The following is an 11480-nucleotide window of genomic DNA, read 5'->3' on the forward strand; positions in this document are numbered from 1 at the left end:
TTCGACAAAGCTACCCGCTTGATTGTGTCACTGAGGTTGGTTTGGACTGAGCCCGAGGAATTTCACACCAGAAACACCAAAGTAGAATGATAAAATGTACATTTTGATTTTACAGCAACAGAGAAGCTACAAAAATATCTAACCTCTCTGCTATACATCATAAATTCTTGCATTGTGGAATTATTCTGTTATTACTGGTAATAGACTGGTAATAACGCCCGTTTTGCTATGCAAACAGCGTATCCACAAAGAGAGACATGCAGAACTCTACAAATTCCTGCTACCAGTTTCACTTTGTTCTTCAACAGTTGGTGGCAGTAATGTCTCAACAGGCAGTGTAGATAAGCGTTTTGAAAAGAAACACATGGAGATTTGTCACATCACGCAGGCTTATAGCTTATCCAGCTATAAAAGAGCACAAGTTCACTGAGGGGCCAAAATGTCTTAAATGAATTATTGTACACCGTATAAATGCAGTGCTGCACTCTGTCTAACAGACACACAGACATACTTTCATACAGTAAACAGTGCCATCTTCTGGAAATACTATATAACACTTAATTAGCTTTATTAAGCATTTCACAATGACAAGTGGTGCAAAACCGCTGATACATTGTCAGTTGCTTCCATTAGATGTAAAAAGAAAACAAAAGAAAGGCACATTCAAACAGCAAGATGTGTGAGCGATGCAGAAAGGAAGTATAAAAATTCATCGAGGGGACTCCTCACTATCCTGAGAGCAGTGTGGTACCCTGGAGGAGTCCTCTGGTAGTGTTGTCCCTCCCTCAGACCAGATGCAGAGTGGGACAGCTATGACACTGACTCTTCAGGGTCTCTGGGAGAAGTCTGACGCTGCTCAGCTTATGGCCACAGAAACCTGGCAGAACCTCAGTGTGTCTAAAATTAAATCAGAAGGGGTGGGGGTTGGGTGGGTGGGGGTACAGAAATAGAAGTCTGGTTCCAGTATTTTGTCCTCATTTTCTTACTTTTTTTGGTGCATCAGAGACAGGGTTTCGCTGAGCATGCATGTCTCTATCTGGCTGCAGAACTCTCTTGTAATTGCAAACACTCATGCAGGAGTTGCACAGTACAACCTCTTTTTTTGACTGCAGCTGGAATAAATGAGGCTCAAGGATTTTTTTCAGCATTAATGGTTTTCAGCCCTAGTTTCCAACTAATCTGCCCCTTTCAGTCCCAACCTTTTGTCTAATGGCTCTTCCTTTCCCTCTGTTCCACTTTTCCTAACCTCTCTCCATTAAGCAAACAGAACAATAATAAAATGAATATCTACAGTGATTTAGTGCAGACCCATAGCACCAGCCTGCCCACACACACCGCTGCTGTCGCCATGTTCACCCACTACTCGATGGGCACTTAGCATTCTGAGCTACTCTGACAGACCAAAGGGAATAATTAAGGCCTCTGTCAACACCCACTTGTCTGTGGCCCATTAGGATACAAAGTGAGCGTGTGTGTATGTGTGTGTGTTAGGGAGCGTACCTTTCATCTTCAGCCACAGGACCCATGATATTTTCTAGGCTTTTTTCCTGAATTTCATGAGCCACAATGACCTAATAAACACACAATCTCCATTACCAAATCTATTTCTTCTTGGCAACAATCACATATTTCTTGTCTCTCTATCCACTAAACACACACACACATAGCATATACCTTAGGATAGCACTGGCAGAGGCTCCACACAGTCCCAGCGCACACCATAGTGACACCCAGAACGCACAAAGTAGCAAAAACATGTGGCCGCTCCTGCATCATGATGAAGAGGCCAACTGCCAAGACACACAGGCCGGCCACTATCAGTCCATAACGATATGGTTTCCCCTCTACCATCGCACTGCTGCCTTGTCTCAAAGCGAGGCACCTGTCACGCAGAAAGGAAAAATTCTGTCTGGTACAGTTTCAGGGCTTGAAGGTGAGGGTGGAGAAAACTCAGTTAGAGTTCCACTCTGCTGCTTATTACAGCCTGCAGACAGCCTGCCCAGGTCGGGTATACAATTGCAGGCGTGTACTTGTACCTGGTAAGTCACCTTGCCTCAAGCTGCTGGCAAAATGAGTCTCACAGCTCTGCTTGGGAACAGAGTTGAGTCTACATTTATGTTTGCTTGGATTAGAAATGATTTTAAATATGTAGACATTTACATTCTTTGCCTTTCTGGCATTAATTTCTTTTTCAAATAAACAATCTCTCATTTATAAGTGCAACACCACTCGCAGGGAGCCTCGTGGCTAATAATTCACTCACATTTATAGTGAAATCACAACAGTATAAACAAAGCTGAGTGATGAACAACACTTCCCTGTTAAGGTTCTGCTGCTGTTTGGTAAGGCACTTTGCTTTGGAATATTCTACAGATACAAAGAGGAGCTGTGCAGCCATGAGAAGGGGGGGGAAAGAAAGTTATTACGTGTGGAGAAGAGTGCCATGCAGCCACAGTAGTAGGTCACATAAATTCATGCAGGCCAATAAAATCCATCCATGAACTTGGTTGTAAAAGTTGAGCCTACAACATGTTGGTCTCAAGAAAGCCCCCCCTTAGTACAAAGAGTAAAAGCAGTTGTAGTAATCATTTCAATTTCTTTCACAATCAGTCAGAACACACATAGTTATTAGACATAAAGGCCAAACTGGGGCCCAGCCTGTAAAAATATTAAGTTGTTAACCAGCTGCAGTCTGTCGCTGTTTTTTGTCTTATGTTTGGGATCAGCGTGTCTGTGCTAAGGCACCTAAACGTCCCGCTGCAACGAGTTCACTGATAGCACCGGCTGTTCTTTCAAAGTCCTTGTGGAGAACCGCGGACACAAAAGGCACTGACATGAATTTAGCATGTCCACCTGAGCTTAAAGCTGTTCATTGCGCTCCTGGCTTTTCATCACTGCGTCGTAGGATGGAGGCGGCTCCATGGTCCACGGCGGAGGGGTGGACGGCATGGTGGGTTCAGGCTCTGGTGACCTGTTGACAGTGTCCGCCGACATCTCGCGACGTATTCTGTCCAATCTCCTAAATACGCGGAGAAAGAGAGCCAATGAGAAGTTATCAAAAATAAATTAATTGAAAGCTCTGTGGTCGACTCCTACTTCACTTTTCACTTCAAATGCTTTTAGTGGGTTACATTTGATCTCCTTTCACACTTTCACACTCCACAGCTGCTTCTTATCTCACTGCTTTTCCAGCAATGTGTTTCAACTACAGGTGTTCGCTTCCTTTTGGGAAACACATTATGTAGATAACATTACTGCACGTAGAACCCCGAATTCTTTAATCCCTCAGACAGTACGCTGTCACAATGAAGCGTTACTTTGCGTTTAGAAATACTTATCAGTCTGAGTTTTGTCAGTGTCTGGGGGGAGAAAAGGCCCTGATGATGAAAACTCTGCTCTTGCCATCTCTCTTCCACAGACAAAGACCAGACTGTATCTTGTTTAAATTTGCAAGCTATCATAGATTACTGCAGACAGTGCCAAGGGGAGTCATTTCTCCACATTTACATGTTTGCTGTTTTCTCCATGACCTACTTCTACAATCAGCACATAATCAGAGAATCTGTTGCTTTCCAGTTCTTGGCATGTCAGACTGCACACTAAAACTAACACAAAGAGATCTGTTCAACAAAAAGACACTTGGATGGTGTGTTTGTGTATTGTTTGGAAGTGTGCTCATTTGTCACCAGCAACAGAGAAAGGGAAGTCTGAATAGCGACAGGATTACAGAAAAAGAGAGTTTTTCTCTTTCCTGAGATAATGTTGCTCCCTTTTAGCAAAGTTTTTACAATCCACCGAATCCCCTTTAGTGCCATCATTAGGCCCATTTGTAGTTCTGAGATAAAAATCTCGACAAAGACTGGACAGATTAGCACATAAATTGATACACACATGCTTCTCGTTATCAACAGAGCTGAATCATTTGCCCAACTCTGGCTTATCAAGTTCCTGCAAAAACTAATGACAGCACTGTTATTTAAGATGGTCAACATGTTACACATACCTGCTGACTAAAAGCATGATAAGTATGTTTACATGCTGACGTTGACACTCAGCACAGCCTTACTGAGCTGCTACAACTGTAGATTTCTAGTATTGTTGACTTATGATGCTGTCACAAGTTGCCGTGTTTTTTAATCTTCGTTAGAAATATCAAATATTTTACACTCGACAAACAAAAGCATGTCTTGTGTTCTTTGTTGTCCTTATTCCTAATTTATCATCACAAATGGAACTTGTATTGAAAACCACTGCTCCAGGATATCCCTCAGACTTAAAAATAAAAATATTACAACACCACAAAAGAACATCTGTGTCCAAACAACTGTGAGCTTCTGTCTCTTTCAGCTCTGTAGGTACCTTTGTATTGCCAGAGCCTGCTGTGGGCTGAAGCGTGTGCCTGTCCGTGGGTGCAGCAGAAAGTGTCCAGGCACAGCAATCTGAAGATTCTTCATGGCCATGCAGAGTCCACTGACCAGCAGACCTATGCCCCCCAATCCCAGGAGCAGCCCAAGTCCAAAGAGCAGGCCTGGCGGCTGGACCCCTCCACCAAGGGCCATGACCGCCCCAGCAGTCATCATCAGCACGCCCAGACAAAGCAGCGTGCCATGGTGGACCGACATCTCCAGAGCTTCTGCGTTAAGGTGTTTACTTCTTCCAGCTACAGCTGTACCTTCACCTCAACCACAACCTGTCTGAGGGGAGAGAAACAAAAAGGCTAAGATGCAAGACTACAAAAGAGAAAATACACAGATGCAACATTACAAAATGAAAGCGAATTAAAGAGGAAAAACCGGATTGCGTGCAACATGTAAATGATCTCTCGTGCGTTCTCGTTGTGATAAACATCGATCCCCTCTCTACCTGATAGGAAGTCGCGGTGAGAAGATGTTCAGCTAATGCGTGGACTGAAAGTGTGACCATCACTCTTCTCCTTGCCATCAACTTTAACACGTGTGCCTGTTTCCCGATCTGTGAATAAAATGTGGGGAAAGCGGTCCATCCGGTTCAGTCCGTATATCCTGAGAATCCGCGGCGCCTCTCTCATGATGTGCTCCTCTGCGTCTCTGCTTTATTCCCTCCCGGAAGAAGCATATCCGTTTTTGTTTTTTGGAGGGGAACGATTACGATACCGAAAATCTGTTGGATAGCAGCTGATGTCGCATGCTTGAAGAATACTGTTTGGCTTTCATCTGGCCCCAGCAACAGCAGCAGCAGCAGCAGGGACGTGCACTGTGAGGAAGTGTGTTTTTTCCCTCCTCACTAGGAAGGGTTTCTGTGACGAGGAATGGAGGGCAGGGCGTCCACTGGGTCTGAACATTGTCACTTAGCCTATGTTTGGTAAAGCTGTTTGCACAGAGAGAGAGAGACAGTTATAGCCCTCTCTTATACACGGGGCGATAAACTCTGCGTAAAGCAAGATATATAGGGTAGGCTATTAAGCCGAGCTGAAGAAGCGCCTGGTGGGGAGCAGGATGATCACAGCCTACAAATGAAATATAGGCTGATAGTGGAGGAAACGACTGGCTTATTATTAATGATTGATTCGGAAGAAACTGAAAATGCAGCTCCATGACGCACGACTGCGTTAGTAATCGCTCCATTACTGATCATTATCTTTGATCTAACTTGTTGCCTAAAGCACAAGTCTTAAACAAGGGTGTCAAACATGCAGTCCAGGGGCCAGAAACTACCCGCCCAAGTAGACCAATTTGGCCTACTTGATGCCTGGAAACAGGGGCTTTAATGATATGGGGGGAAAGTAGGTAGGTCAGACTACCCAGGATGATGGCAAGAGGGGACCCTGCAGGCCTGTAATAAAAGTTTGTTTTTATTTTTCTTTCTTCTTCTTTTTTGTATTATTATTTATAAATGATTAGGGTCATAATTAAATTCCCTGAATAAATCAGTTGGGTGACTGAACTTTGATTCCAAGCAGATTAAATGGAAGTCTCAGTGCGACAGAAACGGTGAGAGCCAAATGATGCAGCACTGTGTGAGTAAAAGTTGCTCTAAGCAATCACTGGTATTGATAGTGGTCTCAGCTGAAAGCTCAGCAGCATCAAGCTGCATTAAGATTTATTGAAAGTTAGACCAGTGGCTCTCAGCCAGTATGCTGTGATGTAAACAGGGCATTTTGGGGAAGCCAGTGTGTTTCAGGCTGATAACACTGTTTCCTGATTAAAAGATTAAAAACATTCATTTTGATAGTTTTAGTGAAACCCCATCAGACAACACATCAACATACATTTATATGCTCGTCTGCTGCTACTTTTTCTGATCTGTTCTCTATCAAATGTATCAATCACACAAAAAAGTCTGCAAATTGCATTTATAAATGCAGTATTTTGGAAACACGCTTATACTTGCCAAAAAATGCTAAATGCTTTATTTTCAGTTATTACACGGCAGTGTGGCAGTACAGCCTTAAATCCTGTCATCTTTCCTGGTTAATGAGACAATCAAACATTTGAGACTGTCAGCTTTTTTGTTTTTATTAAACAAAGTTGAAATCACACTCTCACAGAGACTGAAATCAATGCACAGTTCTCTCTTGAGTTGCCTTTTCCAAGCGCATAGCAGATACATGCATATTCAGAGCTAAACAAACAGTTCCAAGCTACACGGTGAGACAACCATGATCCTGTGACTCATGTTAGCTGAAGCCAGCTGTTCCGTTTGAGAGGTGCTCATATGTCACTGTAGTTTATAATATAATAAACTGTGAAGAATAAATGACGAGCAGTCTGATACGCGGCAGATGACCAAGAACAGAAAAAAAATCCAGGGCTTTTTTTTTTTTTTTAATTTTACGATAGAATGAAAATGAACTTGGAGAGACAAAAGACACAAACATAATCATGATTAACACCATAGTTTTGTCTAGTTTACTATCTTTGATTGATATGTTATAAACACAGAAGGGTACTTTTCTGCTTCCCAGTTTGAACTGTTCTGAAAAGTCTTTCTTGCTCAAAGTCTCCTTTCCCTAACTTCCTTGTTTAACTTTTATTCTATTTAAAAAACTAAAAGCATATAAAGGCATTTGGGGTTGATCCATTCCTCAAATCTTTAAAGTTGTAGATTTCAGACAGCACCTGAATGTCACATGCTTAAAGAGAAATATGTTTAAGGCCTCTAATAGTTGATTTCCATGTTGCACTGTATTACAACAACAGTAGTCATGTTAAAATGTTTTAAAAATGCGAACGCACAAAGGGATCCTTCTAATGACAGCAACTGTGAGGGCACAATAGGTCATTTTGTAACCCTTGAAACTCATGCAGCATTGCCAGTGAGCTGCAGTGGTCTATCAAGCAGTGGAAAAACTCATATGGTTAGATGAGTCATCGTTCCCCTGCCCTCACCGAGCTGATGAGTACATGTGTGGCACATGAACTGAAGGATTGCTATTCCCAGAGAACATCTGCATTGTTTGAAAGCCACAATCCCCATCCCACAGAGGAGGATTATCCAGTTGTCCAGATCAGTCAAACAGAAATTTAAAGAAATGATGAATACAGCATTCCCAGTACTTTGTAGGTTTTCTTTTTCATTAAGTCTCCATGGCGCTTAATGTTTCTGGTGTGGGAAAGCTTAGCATAAAGGCTGGAATTTACTGTTTAAACTAACATGTAGCCTCTCATAAAACCATGACTTTTGTGTACATTTTGACTCAACAAAATGCAATATTGGCACTATTGGGTGAACATGTTGAACAGAGGCAGCCACAACCATGGACGACTGTGCAGCTGCAGACTGCACTCATCCAGGAATGGAGAGCAATTCCTCAGCAAAAGATCCAGACATTTAGGTAGTCCAGGCATAGATGGGTGACTGCCTGCATCACATCCACAGGACCTGGCATTGAATTTCTTGTGTATAAATATATCAGTGTTAGTTTAAAAAGCCTTTGTGCTTTATTTTGGTCAAATAAAGATGAATTTGGTATCTTATGCATTTAACCAAGACCAGCACAATGGTGCTGTTATTCAGATTTTACTTTGCAGCAACAAGGTCCTGGTTTTGAATCTAGCTGGTGCCTTTCTGTGTGGAGTGTGCATGTTTTTCATGTGCCTCCCTTTGTGAGTTTTCTCCTGGTACTCCGGTTTCCTCCCACAGTCCAAAGACTATGAAAGCATCTTAGCTTAATGTTTCTTTGTGTTAGCCCCACCTCTTGTCCCAAGACCACTGAAATAAGCTCCAGCCTCCAATGATGGATAGAAATTTAACCAAGTGGCAACACCATGGGTTGAAAAATGAAGCCACATGGAAGTTCCTTTAAAGACTACATAAGGCTGGCTCCAAACCTGAGGGGTCCCCATGTTGAAATGCTTGTTGATGAAATATGAGAACATGAGAGGAAAAAGTAAATATGTTTTCATCGTGGTAGAGCACACGGTTTTGATCTTCATCTCTAAATCTCGCCTTTTATCAACTGTACACATTAAGGCTTAAAGTTATAATTATTATTGCAGGTGGGGGTGAGCAGATGGCGCTTTGGTGTTTGGCTTCAGCTCTGATAATTCAAGTCACTCCATTGATCTAAATCTCTCTATGAGGTTTTGTGCCTTTTGGAGCATTTTAAGCAAATTATTTGTGCTCGTTGTGCTAAAGTTGAGGCTTCAAAATGGGACTTTGCAAACCAGTGTGTGGCATCCCTTCAGCCCCTTTTATATATACTCTCAATGCATTTAACCTTAGCATCATTGCATAATTTAAATTACAGGAAACTTGCAGAAAGCATGCTAAGACCAAGAAAGACCCATGCTTCAAGTGAGTGAAAAAGTTTGTTACTATGAAAAGAAAACTACAGCATAGTCTGAGCAGGATCCCCAGTCATCACACCTCAAAGCTGATCTCCCTTGACTGTCCAAACAAGGGCTCTGATGCCAGGTGTGTGTCTGAGTATGCACGCCGCAGGTGTGTGGAGCTACATGTTGTCTTGATGGCAACCTCATATGGAGGTGGGGGTCCCAGCCATGGAGGAGGATGAGGAGTTGGACTGAAACCACCAGATTCCATAATCATTGGGGGGTAGTCGAAATCTTCACCTCGAGCAGCATGCCTGTGGCGCTCCATCGTCCTACATTCAGAGAAAGTAAGACATCGTGTGAGATCATTCACATGTAACCATAAACTGATATGTATTACCGAATTCTGAGGTATCAGGGGTTGTAGAGATGATATGCAAGACTGTCTCTAGTGCTGCTTCCTGCCAAACAGAGGCCTAATTGTCACATTGACATGTTTAAAGTGATGAAAAGCTTTTTAGTCACCTCTGCAGCCTTGAGTCTTGCACATGTTTATTTCACTAACCGCCTCTAATCAAACAGCAGCAGCAGGTTGGCTGCCTTTGGATCACTAAGGTGCTTATTCCTGAGGCATACTTGATTAAAGAAATAGCATAACTTTCTAAAATAAAGCAATATTTGAAGCTTTGCACAACACAAGTATTCATACTTGGAGAGAGACATCTAAGATCAGAATATTGTCATTTCTGATGTATAAATGTAAACTTAGACACTTAGTTCATCATAAAGACATAAACGGGGAAACTGTTAGTCTGCAGGTAGCACATTTTGCACACACTTTGCATCAACCAACCCCCTTCAAGACACATTTCTCTGTCAGGTTAATTGTAGATCTTTACTTGATGTAGGATTAAATCTTAATAAACAGACAATTGCCTTGAGTTGCCCAACATCATTAACTGTGACTTCCGTGTTCATTTATCAGAGTGCAAACAAGTACTTATACTAATCAGTCAGTAAAGCTACTTCCTTTATCCCCTGGTGGATTGAAAAAGCACGTTCTCCATAGGCCCACCTCAGTTCAAACACAGTTTCTCTTGGGATGTTTTGTGGTGTCTGGCACTGGGGTAGTGGATCATTTGCAACCTGATAATTATGGGTTGGGTTTTTAGTGCTTCTTCTGGCCCATCCTTTGGATGCTTAAATGCATCTATATCTGGGAAGTTGGAGACCAATGCAAGCCTTAGGTCTAGGACTAAGGAAACACTGTCCTGCAACAGTGTGTCACTGTTGCCAGGTGTGCTTGTTCTGCACCTTTTAGGTGGCTGGAAAATGAGGAAATAACACGCAAATGAATCAGAGGACTTGGGTTTTCCCACCAAAAACACTGCATTGTAAGGAAATTATCTGTGCAATGCATGTCACCCGGCAGTGGTTTTAATGATGTCGCTGATACAACTGGCTGAACAGCTGCGTATGCTAATATGTTGAATAGGTGAAGAAGTTAAAGACAGGCAGCAAACCACAACACTCCTATCATAAACTGTACAGACACACTATTCTCAGTGGAAAAACCCATTATATTTATACACAGCCAAGTCATGAGTCAGCATAGCTGTAACCAACATGTATAGTCTTTATAACAGGCAGTAGGGTGTTCTTGTTAAGTCTGTACCTTACACTATAAAGCACCTTGAGGAGAGTGTGTTGTGAAGTGGGGCTATATAAATCTAATAGAATTGAATTGAATTGAATTGAATTGAATTGAATTGAATTGAATTGAATTGAATTGAATTGAATTGAATTGAATTAATCTCCTGGTTCTAAATGTACCTTTAGCTACAGACACCAGTCTGGAGTCTGAGTCTTCTCATCTAAAGAGCCTGAGAACAAATAGTCTGTTTCTTTTAATTTGTAGTCACTTTATTTAGACCATTTTCTATCATGTCTTTATGGTGTTAAAGTAATCGGGTATTTTGCAAGGTTGTTCACAGTCATCAGTGTGAAAGATGTCATTTCTTTCTCTTTAGATTTAATCGACCTTGTTTGTGCTTTTTGGCTAAAATAAAATTAAAAAACAGTACAAAAAGGGTGTGTCTAGAATAGACGACAATGTACTGTCATTGACATTTAATTGTATAGAAGGATGCCTCTGTCCAAAAAGGACATGGATGACTGGGAAGTGGACAACAAGACAAAGCAGACATTAGCCATGTAGATAACTGTCTCACGATAAGATCTACTCTTTGGATTAAATAAATGTCTTTTTTCATTTCTTTGTTTGTTTAGAAAACCTGCTATGAATAGTTGGACTCATAATTTCTAGTTTATGGTAACAAGATCAACAAAAGCAGATCTAATAATACGAACTGAGCTTATTTTTCTTTCACTCACCTGGGCAGAAACACTGACTGGGACTCTGGGAACCGATTCCCTGGGGAAGTGAAGTAGGCTTGGCCGGGGTAGTTGGTGTATTCGTACGAATAATGCGGGCACTCTTGGTCGTACTCGCTGTGGTTGTAATTAGCAGCACTTTTGCTGTTCATAGCCCAAAATAACCCAAGGATGAGCATGACCACCCCCAGCACCACACAGCAGAGGGAGAAAGCCTGCAGGCGACTCTGGGATGAAGTCAGGAAGGCTGTGGACCCCCCAGTCACAATGAGGAAGGCTCCGGTGAAGATTGCTCCATGATGCAGGGAAGGCATCCTTCTCCAGGACTGTTAA

This window comes from Pundamilia nyererei, unplaced genomic scaffold (assembly GCF_000239375.1).
Source record: "Pundamilia nyererei isolate P.nyererei 1_Seehausen unplaced genomic scaffold, PunNye1.0 scaffold00046, whole genome shotgun sequence".
In the NCBI taxonomy this organism is placed as follows: Eukaryota; Metazoa; Chordata; class Actinopteri; order Cichliformes; family Cichlidae; genus Pundamilia; species Pundamilia nyererei.